Source organism: Heterodontus francisci, unplaced genomic scaffold (genome assembly GCF_036365525.1).
Source record: "Heterodontus francisci isolate sHetFra1 unplaced genomic scaffold, sHetFra1.hap1 HAP1_SCAFFOLD_51_2, whole genome shotgun sequence".
Classification (NCBI taxonomy): domain Eukaryota; kingdom Metazoa; phylum Chordata; class Chondrichthyes; order Heterodontiformes; family Heterodontidae; genus Heterodontus; species Heterodontus francisci.
The window spans coordinates 1,717,473-1,738,263 of NW_027141369.1; the positions used below are offsets into that span (position 1 = coordinate 1,717,473).

General features: G+C 43.7%; 1 non-coding gene across 1 annotated transcript; it reads left to right on the forward strand.

Annotated features, from left to right (window-relative positions):
• Window positions 1-16,729: 16,729 nt before the first annotated feature.
• On the forward strand, window positions 16,730-16,818 carry trnar-ucg (transfer RNA arginine (anticodon UCG)). Its single transcript is given in 2 exon segments — window positions 16,730-16,766; window positions 16,783-16,818. It is a non-coding gene; the product is annotated as a tRNA-Arg (tRNA).
• The last annotated feature ends 3,973 nt before the right edge of the window (window positions 16,819-20,791 follow it).

Here is a 20,791-nt window from a genome sequence, read left to right on the forward strand (position 1 = left end):
GGAGTATTTGAGAATGATTTTGTATGTGTCATTCTTTGCTACTACATAGGAGTGTGGGATTAATTCTGTATCTGTCAGCCTTTGGTAGTGTGTGTGATTGTGGGATGAATTAATTCGCAGTCATTGGTGCCCAGTATGAATGTGGAAATCATTCTGTAACTCAGTCTGATATTGTTATGTGAGGGTAGGAATCACGTGTATCTTTCGATCCCGGGTGCTGATTGTGAGCATGGGATTCATTCTGTACCTGTCGGTGGTACTGTATCCATCTGTGGGATTAATTCTGTACCTTTCAGTTACTGGTATTGTGTATGAAAGTGGGATTAATTCTAGATCCGCCACACATTGGTTGTGTATGTGTGTGTGTGTGTGTGTGTGTGTGTGTGTAAGAACATAAGAAGATACGAAATAGGACAGGAGTAGACCATTTGGCCCATCAAGCCTGCTCCGCCACTCAATAAGATCATGGCTGTTCTGATTGTGGCCTTAACTTCACTTTCCTGCCTGCCCCCATAACCATTGACTCTGTTGTAGATCAAAAATCTGTCTATCGCTGCGTTGAATATATTCAATGACACAGCCTCCACAGTCCTCTGGAGAGCAGATTTCCAAAGATGAACAACCCTCTGAGAGAGGAAATTCCTCCTCATCTCCTTCTTGAAAGAGAGACTGCTTATCTTAAACTCTTGCCCCTAATTCTATAATCCCCCACAAGGAGAAACGTCCTCTCAGCATCTACCTGTCCAGCCCACTGAGAATCTTACAGGTTTCAATAAGATCACCTCTCAATCTTCTAAACTCCAGTGAGTATAGGCCCAATCTGCTCAACTTTTTCTCATAAGACAATCCAACATCCCAGCAATCAGTCGAGTGACCCTTCTTTGAACTGATTCCAATGCAGGTATATTCCTCCTTATGTAAGGAGACCAAAACTGTATGGTGTTGGGATGTCACTAATGCCCTGTAAAGTTATAGCAAAACTTCTTTACTTTTATACTCCATTCCCCTTGCTAAAAATGCCAACATTTCATTTGCCTTCCTAATTACTTGCTATACCTTCATGCTAACATTTTTGTATTTCATGTACCTGGACACCCAGATTCCTTGGTACAGCAGCATTCTGCAGTCTCTCTCTATGTAAATAATATTCTGTTTTTCTATTCTACCTGCCAAAGTAGACAATCTCACATTTCCCCATGTTATACTCCATCTGCCAAAATGTTTTCCCACTGACTTAACCTATCTATATCTCTTCGCAGACACATTGTGTCCTCCTCACAACTTGCTTTCCTACCTATCTTTGTACCATCTACAAATTTGGCAACAATATACTTGGTCCCTTCATGCAATTATTAATATAGACCATAAATAGTTGAGGCCCCAGCACTGTACCTGTGGTACTCCATTGGTTACAGTTTGCCAATCTGAAAATGCTCCATTTATCCCCACTCTCTGTTTTCTGTGAGTTAGCCAATCCCATATCCATGTGTGTGTAGTTTTCAGTTTTTATCTGTCAGTGCCTGGTACTCTATGTGAGTTTTGGACTCTTTCTCAATCTCTCAGTGCTACTATTTGTGTGTTAGGTTGCTTTAGATGACTCAGGCTGAGGTACTGTGAGTGAGTGCAATAATCAACCTATACTTTTCAGCATCTGGCACTGAGCATGTGTATCAGCATCACTTTATCTGTCAGTATCTGGTACTCTGTGTGAGTGGGGGATTCATTGTATAACCTTCCGTCCCTGGGACTGTTTGCAAGTCTGGATTCATTCTGCATAAAATGTCAGCACAGCAACAGGCCACAGATGTGGTCGGTTTTAAGCAGACAATATGTTTGAAGTTTTGCCAAGTATTAAATATCTGTCACTGTGAACATAATAGCGAAAGATAATGTATCTTTCAATCTGATACAGGATTGATGTGCAAATGTAACTCAGGCTGTACTAATCAATTTGATCAATGCCATTCAGTCTGACTCTGAGGGAGAATCTTGGACTTGTGTGTAAAATGAGCTCAGTCTGGAATTGTCCAGTATCTTCCATCTGACACTATGAGGTTTCAGGACTGGTATGTAACTTATAGCTCAGACTATACTGATCAAATTTATAATGTATCTTTTAGTTTCACAATCCGGATGAGTTTTAAACTGGAATCTGAGTTTGTATCTCTGGTTATATGATATTTCAGAATCTCTCAATCTGATTATGCACTTCAGATTTGCACTTGTATCTAATGTATATGTCTGGACACATTATGGGGATTAACACTGATAATAAACTGATAACATGTGTAAATATTGGGCTGGTATTTCACTTGAATCTCAGATTATATTAGTTTAGTTTAGAGATACAGCACTGAAACAGGCCCGTCGGCCCACCGAGTCTGTGCCGACCATCAACCACCCATTAATACACTAATTCCATATTCCTACCACATCCCCACCTGTCCCTATATTTCCCTACCACCTACCTATACTAGGGGCAATTTATAATGGCCAATTTACCTACCAACCTGCAAGTCTTTTGGCTTGTGGGAAGAAACCGGAGCACCTGGAGGAAACCCACGCAGACACAGGGAGAACTTGCAAACTCCACACAGGCAGTACCCAGAATTGAACCCGGGTCGCTGGAGCTGTGAGGCTGCGGTGCTGACCACTGCACCGCCCATAATTCTATAACTTTGAAAAGGGAACCATGTGTCAGTTCTACGTGTATTTAATTTGTAGCTGAGGTTGCTCTATTGTTGGATTGACAGACTGATAATTTGATAGTGGGTGAGAATTTGGACTGGGATTTATGAATCTACCTGTCAGTGGTACTGAGTTGGGGTGACATGGAAACAACGTCTGTCTCTCCTGTTCTGTTTGATTGATGGATTGAAAATGTGTCTCTGGATCTATTTCTGCTGTCTGAGACTGTGGAACTGATGACCTGTCTGTGTCTCTGCGCTCTGTGAGTGATAATGTACGGACTGTGTGTGAGAAGGAGCTGGTGACACTCTTCCTTGTAACTTGGGTGGAGGAAACATCACATTTATTCTGGTTCATTCAATTATTTGTCTGTTTGAACAAAAGTATGTTTATAACTAAAATACAGGTGAGATAGAAGATACAGGATTTTAATGAATTTAATCTCTCGAATAATAATGAGCCCCCACAAAGGAAGCCCAGTCATACAAATATTATAATTGTTTGACTGCACTGCAGTAATAGGTTCTTCCCATTCTGTCTCCTTTCCCCGTCGACACACAGCCTGAGAATGGCCTCTCCCTTCCCCCACTCACCCCATGTTCCGGGACCAGTTGATTCTCCACTCCGCCTCTTACAAACAGCCCCCGCTTGCCCCAGACTCGATGCTGATCTCTGAGTCTATCTGCGGACACGCTCCCAAAGCGATGTGCTGCTGGAAGGAGGCTGCTGTTTGCTTCCTTCCCCCGGGACCGGGATCTCTCCATTCTCGACTGTTTCAAACCATCTTCTTCCGCTCACAGGCAGTGCTGGGGGAGGGGAGCGCAGGGGCAGATTCAGGCAACAATTCAGCAAACAGAAACAAAGAAAATTTCCGGCGCAGAATGAGGCCATTCGGCCCAACATGTCCGTGCCAGCGCAAAGAGAGCGTTCCAGCCTGTTCCCACAGTTTATTGTTGTTGGACAGTGAAGTGTGGAAACAGAAGCGGACAGTCAGGATGTGGGGAGTTACACAAAGAGAATCTATTATAGGCACCAGGTGAGAAGTGTGAAGTACACATTTTAAACAGCGGCTGTTTGGTTTCGCCTGAATGGTTAGACCATGGGAGCGGGAACTGGAAATCTGACCTGTGTAAAAGTCCCTGTTCCGTCGGTCAGTCCCATTCATGTCCCAGCGGATTATGTCTGGATGTTATTTAATTGTTGTAAAACGGCCAAAGCCCCTGGTATGCAGCAGCTGGGGGCTGCAGGACTGCAGTGGAATCAGACACTGACTCTGTTTGTATTGCTGGGTTTCCTTTGTGATTGTTCACAATGATTATTCATTCAAAGATTGTTTTGGTCTCTCTTGTAACTTCCACCACACCTCTTCCTGAATTATAATAAATACTTTTTCTTTCTACAGGCAAATACTTGAAGGAAGCAGAATAAATATAATGATGCCTCAGCACAAGGGGAAGTGCAGCTGGCTTCTCACACACAGTAAGTACAGTATCATTCAGAGAGAAAAGAGACATCAGTTCCACAATTACTGCCAGCAGTACTAGTCAGACCGGCACTGATCCCAAGTTCCAGAGACTAACAGTCAATCCAACAGTCACACAGAGCATGACAGACTGAAGTTGTTTCCATTTCACCCCAACTCTGTCCCATTGACAGGGAGAAACATCAATCCCAGTCCAAAATCACACCCACTACCAGATTGCAAGGCACTGCGTCACTCTCACAAGACAGCAGCCTGAACTACAAATTCAATGTCAGATAGATCGGACAAACAGTACCCGATTGTAAAGTACAGAATTAATCTCAATAATGTAACCAGACTGCAGACTGAACTACATGTTACACACCACTCCACAAATCTCACAAGTCGTCAGACTGGAGGATACAGTATTAATTCCATTACTGCAAACTGAATGCGCTGTTATCTACCAGGACATAAAACATATTGTAAAATGAAAGGACACAGACCTGAAATGTTAATTGTGTTTCTCCCTCCACAAATGCTGCCTGAACTGCTGAGTATTTCCAGCACTTTTGTTTATTTCATATTTCCAGCATCTGCAGACTTTTGCTTTTATTTTAGAGTTAAAGAAACATTGCATTGTGAGGTGGGAGTGACTGCCCTTGACATCAAGGCAGCCTTTGACATGTTTGGCAACAAGGCAGCCCTAGCAAAACCAGTGTAAATAGAAATCGGGGCAAAATGCTCTGCTCTTTGCAGTCATACCGAGCACTAAGGAAGATGGCTGTGGTTGTTCAGGTCAATCATCTCAGCCTCAGGACATTACAGCTGGAATTCCTTAGGCTCGTGTTCTAGGCCCAACCATCTTCAGCAGCTTCATCAACGACCTTCCCTCCATCACAAGGCCAGAAGTGTGGATGTTTTCTGATGATTGCCCAATGTTCAGCACCATTCATGACTCCTCAGATACTGAAGCAGCCCATGTCCAGATGCAGCAAGACCTGCACAACATCCAGGATTGGGCTGATAAGTGGCAAGTAACATTGGCATCAGATAAGTGCCAGGCAATGACCATCTCAAACAAGAGAGAATCTAATCATCTCCCATTGATGTTCAATGGCATTACCATCACTGAATCCCCCACCATTAACATTGACCATTGGTTACCATAGACCAGAAACTGAACTGGACCAGCCATATAAGTGCTGTGACTGCAAGAGCAAGGTCAGAGGCTAGGAATTCTGCGGCGAGTAACTGACCTCCTGTTTCCCCACATCCGTCCACCATTCACAAGGCACAAGTCAGGAGTGTGATGGAATACTGCCCACTTGCCTGGATGAGGGCAGCTCCAACAACGCTCAAGTAGCCTGTTTGATTGCCCACATCCACCACCTTCAATATTCACTCCATTCACCACTGATGCACAGTGGCAGCAGTGCGTACCAGCTAAAAGATGCACTGCAGCAACACACCAAGGCTTCTTCGACAGTACCTTCCAAACCTGGAACCTCTACCACCAACAAGGACAAGGGCAGCATATACATGGGAACACTACCACCTGCAAGTTCCCCTCCAAGCCACACACCATCCTGACTTGGAACTATATCACCATTCCTGCACTGTCGCTGGGTCAAAATCCTGGAACTCCCTTCCAAACAGCACCGTTGGAATTCCTACATCTCAAGGACTGCAGCAGCTCAAGAAGGCAGCTCACCACCATTTTGTCAAGGGCAATTTGGAATGGGCAATAAATGCTGGCATAGCCAGTGATGCCTACATCACATGAACAAATGAAAAAAGTGACGAAATAGTGAAGGGCTTCTATAGAATACATGCAGATATGTTTCCTCTTGTGGTGTTGTCTGAAACAAGAGCCAAAAATATAAAATCAACATTCATAAAACCAATGAGGAATTCATGAAAAAGGTATTTATGTAGTGAGTGGTTAGAATCTGGAATTTGCAACCACAGGGAGAGGTCGAGGCGATAATATCGATGCATTTAAGGGGAGGTGGAACAACTGTATGGGAAGAAAGGAATTGAGGGATATACATATGGGGCTTTATTTTTCTTTATTTGTGCATATGAAGCAGGGTGGCTGGAAATATGTGGAGAGCATCGAGCAGTTGGGACGATCCCAGTGCAGTGTTTTGTCTGGATGTATCTGCCCAGAACACTTGTGATGCAGGAGCTGGGAGCTTCAGTACTTCAGTGGAGAGAGATACTGACACTGGTTTTCATTTGTGGGTGTTTTTAATGATTATTAATTGCGAAATTAAATTCACCTCTTTGATATTTTGCACCTCCCCTGTTCTTGAGTTAAGACATATTTTTTCTTCATACAGGCAAATACTTGAAGGAATCGTGATGAATGTGATGGTTGCGGCACTCGAGGCACAAGGAACAGTGCAGCCAGCTCCTCTCACACACAGTAGGTACATTATCACTCAGAGTACAGAGGGATAGACAGTTCATCAGTTCCCTGGTCCCAGACTGCAGAAGTAGTCAGGCCCACATTGATCCCGAGTTCCAGAGACACACTTTCAATCCAACAATCAAACAAAGCAGGAGAGAAATAAGTTGTTTCCATTTCACCCCAATTCAGTCCCATTGACAGTCAGATACCTCAATCCCAGGTCAAAGTCACACTCATTAACAGATTGAAATACAATGTGTCAATCTAAATATAATGCAGACTTAGCTATCAATTAAATATCAGATAGCATTGGCACACAGTATTGATTGAATGGCACAGAATCTAACGTAATGCTGTACCCTGAGATTTAAATTAAATACCATACTCAAAGCTCACATCCATTCATGATAAAGGATGTTTAAACATCCCCATAGTGTACCCTGAGATACAAGTTACATACAAGTTCAACATTCATTGCAGAGAAAGTTTCTAAGGTGCTGAAAGATATTGTAACCTGAGACACAAATTAGATACCAGTTCAGAACTCACCCACACTGTGAAATGGAAAGATACAGAATCAATTCCATTAGTGTAGATCACTTTAAATCTGTTTCCCCCAGTCACTGACCTCTCTGCTAAGGTAAATAGGCCCTTCACTTCAACTCCATCCAGGCACCTCAAAATTTTGTATGTTTCAATGAGATTTCCCCTCAGCCTTCTCTGTGCCAAGGAGAACAGCCCCAGCCTATCTAGTCTTTCCTCATAGCTGCATTTTTCCAATCCCGGCAACATCCTCGTGAATCTCCTCTGTACCCTCTCTAGTGCAATTACATCCTTTCTGTAATAAGGTGATCAGAACTGCATACAGTATTCGTTGTGGCCTGACTAATGATTTATACAGTTCCAGCATAACCTCCCTGCTCTTAAATCTATACCTCGGCTAATAAAGGAAAGGATTCCATATGCCTTCTTACCACCTTAACGACCTGTCCTGCTACCTTCAGGGATCTGTGGACATTTACTCCAAGGTCCCTCACTTCCTCTACATCTCTCAGTCTTCTCCAATTAATTGTGTATTCCTTTGCCTTGTTTAACCTCCCCAAGTGCATCAACTCACACTTCTGAATTGAATTCCATTTGCCATTTTTCTGTCCATCTGACCAGACCATGAAGATCTTCCTGCAGTCTCCAGCTATCCTCCTTGCTATTTACCACACAGCCAATCTTTGTGCCATCTGCAAACTCATACCCCCTACATTTACATCCGTGAAGACTACATCAACTGCACTACCCTCATCTATCTTCCTTCTTAATTCTTCAAAATTTCGATCAAGTTGGTTAGACAAGATCTTCCCTTAACAAATCCATGCTGACTATCCTTGATTAATCTGTGCCTTTCGAAGTAACATTTTATCCTGTCTCTCAGAATAGATTCCAATAATTTGCCCAATATTGATGTTAGACTGACTGGCCTGTAATTATTTGGTCTCCCTCACTCCCTTTTTAAACAAAGGTACAATGTTAGCAGTCCTCCAATCCTCCATCACCACACCTGTATCCAGTGAGGTCTGGAAAATGATGATCAGCTCTTCTGCTATTTCCTCTCTTGCTTCTTTTTAACAGCCTGAGGTGCATTCCATCCGGCGCTCGTGATTTATCAACTTTCATATACACTAATCCCATTAATATGTCCTCTCTCCCTCTGTATGGATCACATCCATACTTCACACCCCTCTTCCTTATCTGCAATATATGCATCTTCCCCCTCTTTTGTGAAGACAGATGCAAAGTATTTATTCAGAACAATGCCAGCATCTTCTGCTCTACACATAGTTTACCTTTTTGGTCTTTTCTGTGCCCTATTCTTTCCTTATTTATCCTTTTACTCTCAATGTATTGATAAAATATCTTTGGGTTCACCATAATTTTGATTGCCAATATTCTTTTATGCTCTCGCTTAACTTTCCTAATTTCAATGTTGATTTCTCCCCTCCACATTCTATACTCCTCTTGGCTTTCTGTAGTATTCAGTTCTCTGTGTTGGGCATAAACTTTCCTTTACTGCCTTATTATACCTGTAAACTCCTTGACATCCATGGGGCTCTAGATTTGGCCTTCCCACCCTTTTTCTTTGTGGGAACATGTTGACTCTGAATCCCTGGAATCTCCCCTTTGAATTCTTCCCACTGCTCTGACACTGATTTACCTTCAACTACCTGTTTTCAGTCCACTTTCGGTAAATCAATCTTCACCTTAGTAAAATTGGTCTTACCCCAATTGAGAACTCTAACTCCTGTTCTGTCCTTGTCCTTTCCATAATTATATTAAAACTGACTGAATTATGATCACTACCACCAAATTGCTGTCCCACTGCCGCTCCCTCAACCTGCCCCTATTCATTTCCTAAAACTAAGTCTAAAACTTCACCCTCTCTTGTTGGACTTGCTACATATTGGCTGAAAAAGTACTCCTGAATGCACCTCAAGAATTCCCTCTACACAAAAAGTATCCCAGTTAATGTTTGGGTGGTACAAATCCCCCACTGTTACTGCCCTATTGTTCTTGCACTTCTCAGATATTTGCCTACATATCTGCTCTTCCATCTCCCTCTGACTGTTTAGGGGTCTATAGTACACTCCCAGCAGTGTGATTGCCTCTTTTTTGTTCCTCAGCTCAATCTATACGGTCTCATTTGATAAACCTTCCAACATATCATCCCTCCTCACAGCTGTAATAGTTTCTTTGACCAAAATTGCCACTCCCCCTCCTTTTTTATCCCCTTCCCTCTCACGTCTGAAAACCCTGTAACCAGGAAGATTGAGCTGCCACGCCTGTCCCTCCTTTAGCCATGTTTGTGTAATAGCTATGATATTATACTGCCATGTGTCTAACTGTGCCCTGAGCTCATCTGCTTCATTTGCTATACTCCTTGCATTGATTTAGATACCTTGAGCACTGCCAACAGTTTTTGTTTTGAATTTTCTAATCAGTGTTTCCTCTCTCTACCAGACGCCATTAATTTTCTGCCTTCCATTTTCATTTCTGATCTGACTCTACCTTCCAGTCCCCATCTCCCTGCCAAACTAGTTTAAACCCTCCCCAACAGCACTAGCAAAACATCCTGCAAGGAACTCCGTCCTGGCTCGGTTCAGGTGCAACCCGTCCAACCTGTCCCAAAAATCTAAAGTCCTCCCTCCTGCACCATTTTTCCAGCCACACGTTCATCTGTCTTATCCATCTATTCCTGTACATTCATCTGTCTTATCCATCTATTCCTGTACTCACTTGCACGTGGCACTGGGAGTAATCCGGAGATTGTTACTTTTGATGTCCTGCTTGCTTATTTCTTACCTCACTCCCTAAGTTCTGACTGCAGCACAATATCCTTATATCTACCTATGTTGTTGGTTCTGATGTGGACTACCACTGCTGGCTGTTCACCCTCCCGCTTCAGGGTGCTCTGCAACTGCTCAATGACATCCTTGACCCTGGCACCAGGGAGCCAACACTCCATTCCTGGATTCACGTCTGTGGCCATAGAAACACCTGATTGTTCCCTTGACGATTGAATCACCTATCACTATGGCTTTTCCAGTCTTCCCTGTACTCCCCTTTGCTGCTGAGTCACCCATGGTGTCATGGACTTGGCTCCGGCTGCACTCCCCAGGTGAAGCATCATTGTCCTCTGTATTCAGAACTGAATACCTGCTGGAGAGTGAGACGCACTCGGGGTGTACTGCACTACCTGCCTGATTCTTTTTGACTGCCTGGTGGTCACCCATTCCCTCTCTCCCTGCATACTCTTAAGCTGTGGGGTGACCACATCTATAAACGTGTTATCTATGTACAAAGAACAAACAACAGTACAGCACAGAAACAGGCCATTCGGCCCTCCAAGCCCGCGCCGATCTTGATGCCTGTCTGAACTAAAACCTTCTGCACTTCAGGGGACCGTATCCCTCTCTTCCCATCCTATTCATGTATTTGTCAAGATGCCTCTTAAACGTCGCTATCTTCCCTGCTTCCACCACCTTCCCCGGCAGCAAGTTCCAGGCACTCACCACCCTCTGTGGAAAGAACTTGCCTCGCACATCCCCTCTAAACTTTGCTCCTCTTGCCATAAACCTATGTCCCCTCGTAACTGACTCTGCCGCCCTGTGAAAAAGCTTCTGACTATCCACTCTGTCTCTGCCACTCATAACTTTGTCAACCTCTATCATGTCGCCCCTCCACCTCCATTCTCAGTTTTGGGAAAAATAGAGTATATGACTGTATCAGTAAGTAGGAAAAGTTAAAATATGTTGTGACCAGTGGAGACGTGTGATGAGAATAAACAGATCCTCCTCTGATTTCAACTGCACAAGCATTTGTGATTTTTTTCTGTGGCTTAGTTGGTTAAAGCACCTGTCCAGTAAACAGAAGAGCCTGGGTTCAACTCCCAGCAGAGCCTCATTTCACATTTGTGATATGCTTTAGAAGTTTCCTTATCAATCATTTGTATCTCTGTTTTGTGAACTTGAACTTGGAATTCAAATTACATGATGAATTTCAGTCACAGGAGAAAACAGCCTTTGTGAAGGATGTGAGTTGGGAATGGCTGTTCCTCCTTGTCCAGAAATTCAGTGCTGATACGCCAAAGGCAACTTCTTTGACACAAATTTGTTCACGGTTACATTCAATCTGGAAAACAGCTCGACATTAATCTCACTGAAGGAAAGTGTGACTGCGTTGTATGTTTCAGAGTGTTTGTGTCGTTATGTGTTGCTTTTAACCGAGACTGGGGACATGACGCGAGTGGGAAGGTTGATCCGAGGTTTGGAATATTTGTCAATCAGGAACAAGAAAAATCAAAGGAACCAAATAAGAAAACCTATGTCTCGTGGGTATTGAGAGACGGTGAGAAGATATTAAACTTTGTTCCATTCAATCCAGCTGCGATGAACTTTGAATTTTTCCGCCTTTTATAAACATTATTTGAAGGGTCTCTGTAACAATGTTCAGTGTTGAGGAGAGTGGGGTCTGGGTGAGCAGCTGCTGAGTGTGACAGGGTCAGGACTGGATGCAGGAAGTTCTCTGACACTCTCTCTCCCTCTCTCACTCTGATGGCTTTGAGTTGATTTTCAAGTGTTTGAATAAATGAAGGAAGTTCCCTCCACCCATTTGTTTGGACAGACAGTGTAGTATAAGGATGTAAAGGGTTAATGCTGAAGATAGTGGGATCAACCCCTCCCACTGTCAGAGTGATGATGTAACAGTCACATGAGATGAGGTTTGGGAGAAGAGAGAGCAGCACCAAGGATGCTAGCTTAAGAGGTTTGATGAATGTGTATATAGTATTGTGTAAATTAGAAAAGAGTTCTTAGTTCTTTCAGCAGGAAATGTGTCCAGAAAATATTCAGGAGTCGGAATGCAGATATTAACTCCAAGTGACAGTTCTGGGTTCATTTAACAAAAAAAAGGTAGCGAATAATATTGCTCACCGATTGAAATCCCCCAGTGAGGAGACAGTTAAACAGGTGATCTGTTGGGGCATCCTTCGATCCAAGGTTGCGGCAGCATTTAATCTCCCTTTTTGGTGAAATTCTCTGTTATTTGCATCTTTTTTTAATCAGCATTCATGGGTGAGTGAAAAACTCAAAAAAACTTAACAGTTCCATTCTTCCTTCTTCCCATCAGTTTCTCTTTTCTGTCTCAGATCAATATAATGATGAGAATCCCAATTTAATCTGCTGTTTCTGGTGTTTTATCCATTCCAATCAAAATTCAACATTCCAATCAAATCTATTTGCTATTCCACAGTGTCTCTCCATGTGTTTTATTCTGTTGTATTCTCTCACAGTCTGTTTGATGATCAATGTTACATCTCAGTCTCTGTTCTGGTGAAGATCAGAAGCAGTGTTATCTGTTTGCACCACCCGACAAGTCGGCCTGAGGCTGTGTCTCATCGATAATGTGGAGTTAGGAACATCGAAACATAGGAGCAGGAGTCGGCCATTCAGCCCATCGAGACTGCCCCGCCATTCAATATGATCTTGGCTGAACATCCACTTCAATGCCCTTTTTCCCACACTTTCCTCATCTTCCCTTATGTCATTTGTATTTACAAATCTGTCAATCTCTGCTTTAAACATACTCAACGACTGAGCTTCCACAGCCCTCTGGGGTAGAGAATTCCAAAGATTCACAACCCTCTGAGTAACAACATTTCTCCTCATCTCTGTCCTAAGTGGCTTCCCCCTTATTCTGAAATTGTGTCCCCTGATTTTCGACTCCCCAACCAGGAGAAACATCTTAGCTGCATCTGCCCTGACTGTCCTTTAAGTATTTTGTGGGTTTCAATGGGATCTCCTCTCATTCTTCAAAACTCTAGAGAAGACAGCCCCAGTTTCCCCAATCTCTCTTCATAGGACAATCCCACCATCCCAGGAACAAGTCTGATGAACCTTCGTTGAACTCCCTCCATGGCAATAATATCCTGCCTAAGGTAAGGAGACCAAAACTGTACACAGTACTCCAAGTGCGGTCTAACCAGGGTTCTATACAATTGAAGCAAGAATTCACTACTCCTGTACTCAAATCCTCTTGTGATAAAGGCGAACATACTATTAGCCTTCCTAATTGCTTGCTGCACCTGCATGTTAGCTGTCAGTGACTTATTGACATGGACACCCAGATCACCCTTATATTCTATAACTCAGTTAATAAAGGAAAGGATTCCATTTACCTGCTGAACCACCTTATTGACCTGGAATGCTACTTCAGGAATCTGTGGACAATCACTCCAACGTCCCTCACTTCCTCTACACCATTCAGTGTTTTCCCATTAATTGTGGATTCCTTTGCCTTTTTTGACGCGTGCTCTTGCTGTTCCCTGCTCTCCGAGTGAACTCTTGCTCCCTCTCTCTCCTGGGCTCTTGATGCTCCACTCTGCTCTCACTGTTTCCCACTCTCTTAATGTATCAATATTTGTTTGACTTGTGTTTAATTTAAAATATGGATTAACTGTATTTTACAGTTGTAGGTTTTATTTGGTAGTCCTGTACAAGTTGTGGATTGGTATTTAATATTTAGCTCTGTGAAAACGATTGCGAATGAAAATATAACTTTCAATCTTATACATGGGCTGGTCTGCAAGCTCCAAGTCCTTCAGTTTGTAGTAATGGAATTGATACTGTATCTTTCAGTCTTAATCTCTGTGGGATTTTTGAACTGGTATGTAATGCATAACTTGGTCTAACGTTCCAATGTACATTATTGGGATTCAAAGGATGATAGGAAATAGGGGCATTAGGCCATTCAGCCCATCAAGCCTGCTCCAACATTCAAACAGATCGTGACTGATCATCTACCTCTACGCCATTTTTCCTGCTATCTCCATATCCCTTGATCTTGTTAGTATTTAGAAATCTATCGATTTCTGTCTTGAATATGTTCAATGATTGATCTTCCACAGCCCACTGGGATAAAGAATTCCACAGATTTCCCACCCTCTGAGTAAAGAAATTCCTGCTCATCTCAGTCTCAAATGGCCTGCCCTTATTCTGAGTCTGTGTCCCCTTGTTCTAGACTCACCAGACAGAGGAAACATCCTATCCATATCTACCCTGTCACACCCTGTAAGAATTTTGTAAGTTTCAATGAGATCACCTTTCATTCTTCGAAACTCCAGAGAATTTCGGCTCAGTTTCTGCAGTCTCTCATCAAAAGACAATCCCACCATCCCAGGGGATTAGTCCGGTGAATCTCTGTTGCACTCCCTCTGTGACAAGTCTATCCTTCCTTCAATAAGGAAACCAAAATAGTACACAATATTCCAGGTGCAGTCTCAGCCAGACTTTATACAATTGAAGCAATACATCTTTAACCATGTACTCAAATCCCCTTTCAATGAAGCCAACATACCATTTGCCTCCCTAATTGCTTTCTGCACCTGCACACTAGCTTTTAGTGTCTCATGAACAAGGACACCTAGGTACCTTTGGACATCGACACTTCTCAACCTCTCACCATTTAAGAAATACTCTGTCTTTCTGTTTATTCTCCCAAAGTGGAGAAATTCACACTTATTCACATTATATTCCATCTGCCATGTTCTTGCCCATTCACTTACCCTGTCCAAATCCCCTTGAAGCCTCCTTGCATTCATTCTGTACCTTTCAATCATGCAAATTTTGTCTGTTCTGTTTCAAGGTTTATATTTAAAATGTAACCATGGTGACAGAGTTTATTTAGATCTAATGATGGGTTTGTTTTTGGACTCTGATTGATGTATCAACCTGTCAGCTGTATTGAATTGGAGTGAAATGGAAACAACTTCTGTCTGCCCTGCTGTTGTTTGACTGTTGGATTGAAAATGTGTCTCTCGACTTTGGGATCAGTGTCTGTCTGACTACTTCTTTTGTTTATTCCAGTGGAACTGATGAGCTGGCAGTATCTCTGTGCTTTGGGAGTGATCCTGTACCGACTGTGTGTTGGAACGAGCTCGCTGCACTTTTCCTTGTGTCCAAGAATCACCACATCCAGTCAGGTTCCTTCATGTATTTTCCGGCAGGAATGAAAGAACTGGTGAGATAGAAGATACAAAAGCGATCAATGTAATCGTCCCAATAATAATCATTATGAACAATCGCGAAATGAAAACCAGGAACACAAACAGTGTCAGTGTCTGACTCCACTGCAGTACTGCAGTATTCAGCTTCTGTTTACCAGGTGTTTGCAGTGGTTTTACAACACGTTTGTGACATTCAGAAACAACACAAGCCCTGCACTGCTCAATGACTGGGACTGTCCGATAGAGCAGTGACCTTTACACAGTCACATTTCTATTTCAACGGAAAACAAGCAGCCACTATTTAAAACGTGCCTTTCACTCTTCTCACCTGGTGTCTGCAATAAACGCTCGTTATTTTGCGGCTATTTTTCCGCCACTGTTCACGATCCAACAAACAGTGAGAGACTGGAACTAAAGCAGGAAAATTCCCTCTCCTTTGGGTGGTGAAATTGTCAGTGATTTTCAATAGTGATTTCTTCCCATTGTGTCTCCCTGAGCCTGTACAGACACTGTCCGAGAATGAACTTTCCCTTCCCCGTGTCCCCGGCTCACTCCATGTTCCGGGAGCAGCTCCTGCTCCACAGTGTCTGTTACAAGCACTCCCCGACTCCCCCTCAACTTCCCACCACTCAATGCTAATCTCTGAGCACATCTGCAGACACGCTCCCAAAGCAGTGGCTGCTGGAAGCAGATGCTGTTTGTTCCCTTCCCCCGGGCCCGGGAAGTCTCCATTAGCAGCTGATTTAAAGCATCTTCCCCTGATTGAGTGAATGGCCTCACAGACTGGGTTGGGGAAAGGATGCGCATGCGCTCCACTCCTCACAGTGACGTCCCACAGGGGGCGGAGCAATACCGCACGTGCGCAGATCTTTGCAGCAACACAGCATTCAAACATCAATGGGAACTTTCCCCATTTCACCCTCATCAAAGTCCCAAAGAAAGTGAAGAGGGGCTTGGACTGGAGGGAGGGAGGGGCGGGGTAGGGGGAACCTAGAACCGAGAAAGCTGCCCACTTGCCCCATTTAGATGCTCAATTTGCGGTCATTCCCTGCAGGGGGTTTGTTATTATTGAGCCCCTCCTGGTAAAACAATCCGGTAGAAAGAGGGGAGAAAGGAGGGAGCCGGTGTGTTTGCTGGGACCTTGCAGAATTCATTTCAGCAGCAAAAGTCCCGGGTTATATTAACCCGAGTGAAACACGCTGTCAGTGAGAGGAAAACCGAACGGCCCTTTTCATCTTTTCATTGGAAACAAAGTAGAGCCGGAAGTGCGGCGAGCAGAGCAGACACACAAGCTCAATGACAGGAGAGCTCGGCCGTCCCTGAGTTTCAGCTCCCGGCTCTTACATTTCCTCATCCACACTGTCTTTACTGTGGATGTTCAGGGATTCCTTGTCGGATCTGAGGACTGTATCCATTAAACATTCTGAGTCAGGAGATCCACACACTCTCTGTTATCAAGATTTATGGGCAGGAATGTTTCAAAACTTTGTCTATTAAATCATTGTATTATTCACAGAACTAATGAGGCAATCGGTTCATTATTCAGGACTTGAACTTGGTTTGGGTAGACCGAATACTGAGAGGTTCAGCACCTCTCCAATCCTTCGCTATTGGCCGTGTGGCCTAATGGATAAGGCGTCTGATTTCGGTGTATTTTATGAAGTTATCAGAAGATTGTAGGTTCGAGTCCTGCTGCGGTCATTTTGGGCGATCAGTGTTCAGCACCGCAGCCTCACAGCTCCAGCGACCCGTGTTCAGTTCTGGCTAATGTCTGTGCGCAGTTTGAGTTCTCCCTGTCACTGCGTGTGTTTCCTCGGACAGCCAAAGACTTGCAGATTGATTGGTAAATTGACTATTGTGAATTGCCCCCAGTGGAGGTCGGTGGTGGGGGATGTGGTCGGAAATATGGGAATAATGTTGTATTAGTATAAATGGGTGGTTGTTGGTCGGCAGAGACTTGGTGGGCCGAAGGGCCTGTTTCAGTGCTGCATCTATTAATAAATAACTGATTTTTTTGATGAAATAACAGAAAAGGTTGATGAAGGGAAAGCAATGGATGTTGTCTATATGGATTTTCAGAAAGCGTTTGACAAACTACCACATAAAAGGCTGGGTAACAAAACTGAGCTCCTGGAATAGGAGGGTCAGTATCTGCTTAGATTTAAAAATGTATGAAATATCAAGAAAAGCGAGTTGTGGTATTTGGTTGTTTTTCAGAATGGAAGATGGTGAACAGTGATGTCCACAAGGGTCAGTGTCAGGACCACCATATATATAAATGACTTGAATATTGGAATCACAGAATTGTTACTACACAGAAGGAGGCCATTTGGCCCATCGTGTCTGCACTGACTCTCCAAATGAGCAATTCACCGCATGTCACTTCCCCGTCTTCTCCCCATAATCCTGCACATTCTTCCTTTTCAGATAACAGTCTAATTCCCCGATGAATGCTTCAATTAAACCTGCCTCCATCACATTCTCAGGCAGTTCATACTTTAACCACTCGCTGCGTGAAAAAGTTTTACCCCATGTCGCTTTTGCTTCTTTTACCAATTACTTTAAATCTGCGCCCTCTCGTTCTCGATCCTTTCAGAAGTGGGAACAGTTTCTCCCTATCCACTCTGTCCACACCCCTCATCATTTTGAATACCACTATGAAATCTCCTCGCCTTCTTTTCTCCAAGGAAAACAGTCCTAACTTCTCCAATCTATCTTCATAACTGAATTTCCTCATCCCTGTAACCATTCTCATGAATCTTTTCCATAATCTCTCCAATGCCTTCACATCTTTCCCAAAGAGTGGCACCCAGAACTGGACGCAGTACTTCAGCTGAGGCTAGTGTCTTATACAAGTTCAACATGACCTCCTTGTTCTTGTATTTTATGCCTCTATTACTAAAGCCGAGGATACTGTATTCTTTATTAACCGCTCTCTCAACCAATGACTTATACCCCCAGGTCCCTCTGCTCCTGCACCCCCTTTAGAATTGTACCCTTTATTCTATATTGTCACTCCATGTTCTTCTGACCAAAATGAATCAATTCACATTTCTCTGCATTGAACTTCACCTGTCATCTGTCCTCCCATTCCACCAACTTGTCTATGTCCTTTTGAAGTTCTACACTATCATCCTTCCAGTTCACAATGCTTCCAATTTTCGTATCATCCATAAACTTTGAAATTCTGCCCTGTACACCAAGGTCTAGGTCATTAATATATATCAGGAAAGGCAAGGGTCCCAACACTGACTCCTGGGGAACTCCACTACAAACCTTCCTCCAGCCCGAAGAACATCCATTGCTCACTACTCTTTGTTTCCTGTCACTCAGCTAATTCCATATCCATGTTACTACTGTCCCTTTTATTCCATGAGTTATAACTTTGCTCACAAGTCTGTTGTGTTGCACTGTATCAAACTCCTTTTGAAAGTCAATAAAAGCAAAATACTGCAGATGCTAGAAATCTGAAATATAAACAAAAAGTGCTGGAAATACTCAGCAGGTCTGGCAGCATCTGTGGAGAGAGAAACAGAGTTAATGTTTCAGGTCAGTGACCATTCAGATGCTGCCAGACCTTTTGAAAGTCCATGTACACCACATCAACAGCATTGCCCTCATCATCCCTCTCTGTTACTTCATCACAAAACTCCAGCAGGACAGTTAAACATGATTTTCCCTTAAGAAATCCATGCTGTCTTTCCTGAATTAACCCACATTTGTCCATGGGACTATTAATTTTGTCCCGAATTATTCTTTCGAGAAGTTTTCCCACCACCGAAATTGAACTGACTGGGGAGTGAGACGAGGTGAGTTGCTTTAGCAGAGAGCCAGCATGGGTTCGTCAGGCCGAATGGCCTCCTTCTGTGCTTTAGCCATTCTATGATTGTATGATTCTAGCAGCAACTGTTGGTGGAGAGGCAGTGATGCAGGAATGGGTTGACAGAAAGGGAAAAGTCTGGGCTGGTGTGTGTTTGCAGCATTTGCAGCTTGTGTTCGGGTTTGTGAATAAAGGTGATTTGGAAGCTGTGTTCCAAATTGAAGTGGTTATTGGAAGGAAGAAGTTGATGTAAATAAAGAGTAAAACGTGTTAAGATGAAGCGTGGTGTGATTGTGGATAGCAGTAAATATAGTGTTGGTGAATTATTTGTGTTCATAAACATCCACTGCACCCTCTGCTGCAGGCTGCTGTTTATATCCAGCTGTGTATTAGTGCTGTGTGTAAGCGAGATAAATGTTTGTTTCAAAGCTGTTTATAAAGCAATAGCATTGCACTCAAACAGTCCCAGACATAGCAACACACGTACAAAAGCAAAATACTGCGGATGCTGGAAATCTGAAACATAAACAGAAAATGCTTGAAATAGTCGGCAGGTCTGGCAGCATCTGTGGAGAGAGAAACAAAGTTAATGTGAGCTGAGGAAACAGACCTGAACTGTTAACTGTTTCTCTCTGCACAGATGCTTCCAGACCGACTGAGCATTTCCAGCATTTTCTGTTTTTATTACAGCAACACCTTTGATCAGCAGTAGCGTTGATAGTGCGAGCCTGGGGGCAGCCGGGAAGGTGCGTTTCACTCTCAAGTACTTACCTGGCGATTCGGCGGACACGGACACGGGGACTGCTGGGTAAGTGAACTTATATATTCGGGCAGTGGCTAAACCCGAAACACTACATGTGTAGTGTCTCCCACCCATCCTCCTCTTCCAACCAAAAAAAAGGACTCTTGTGTGGAGGGTTTGGTAAGGTAAGGTTTTACTTTATATTGTTTTATTCTCTGTTGTCAATTTAGAGCAGAGGGGATGGAAGCTAGGGCAGTTGCATGCTCCTCTTGCAGGATGTTGGAGGAAAGGGTCACCACTTGTGTCCCTGCTGACTTCACCTGTGAGAAGTGCACCCAACTCCAGCTCCTCACAGACCGCGTTAGGGAACTGGAGCTGGAGCTGGATGAACTTCGGATCATGCGGGAGGCAGAGGGGATGATCGAGTGCAGTTATAGGGAAGTACTGACACCGAAGTCACAGGATAAAGGTAGCTGGGTGACCGTAAGGGGAGGGAAAGGGAATAGGCGCACAGTGCAGGGATCCCCTGTGGCCGTTCCCCTCAATAATAGAACAAAGAACAAAGAACAAAGATAATTACAGCACAGGAACAGGCCCTTCGGCCCTCCAAGCCTGCGCCGATCCAGATCCTCTCTCTAAACATGTCGCCTATTTTCTAAGGTTCTGTATCTCTTTTCTTCCTGCCCATTCATGTATCTGTCTAGATACATCTTAAAAGACTCCATCGTGCCCGCATCTACCACCTCCGCTGGCAATGCGTTCCAGGTGCCCACCACCCTCTGCATAAAGAACTTTCCACGCATATCCCCCCTAAACTTTTCCCCTTTCACTTTGAACTCGTGTCCTCTAGTAATTGAAACCCCCACTCTGGGAAAAAGCCTCTTGCTATCCACCCTGTCTATACCTCTCATGATTTTGTACACCTCAATCAGGTCCCCCCTCAACCTCCGTCTTTCTAATGAAAATAATCCTAATCTGCTCAACCTCTCTTCATAGCTAGCGCCCTCCATACCAGGCAACATCCTGGTGAACCTCCTCTGCACCCTCTCCAAAGCATCCACATCCTTTTGATAATGTGGCGACCAGAACTGTACGCAGTATTCCAAATGTGG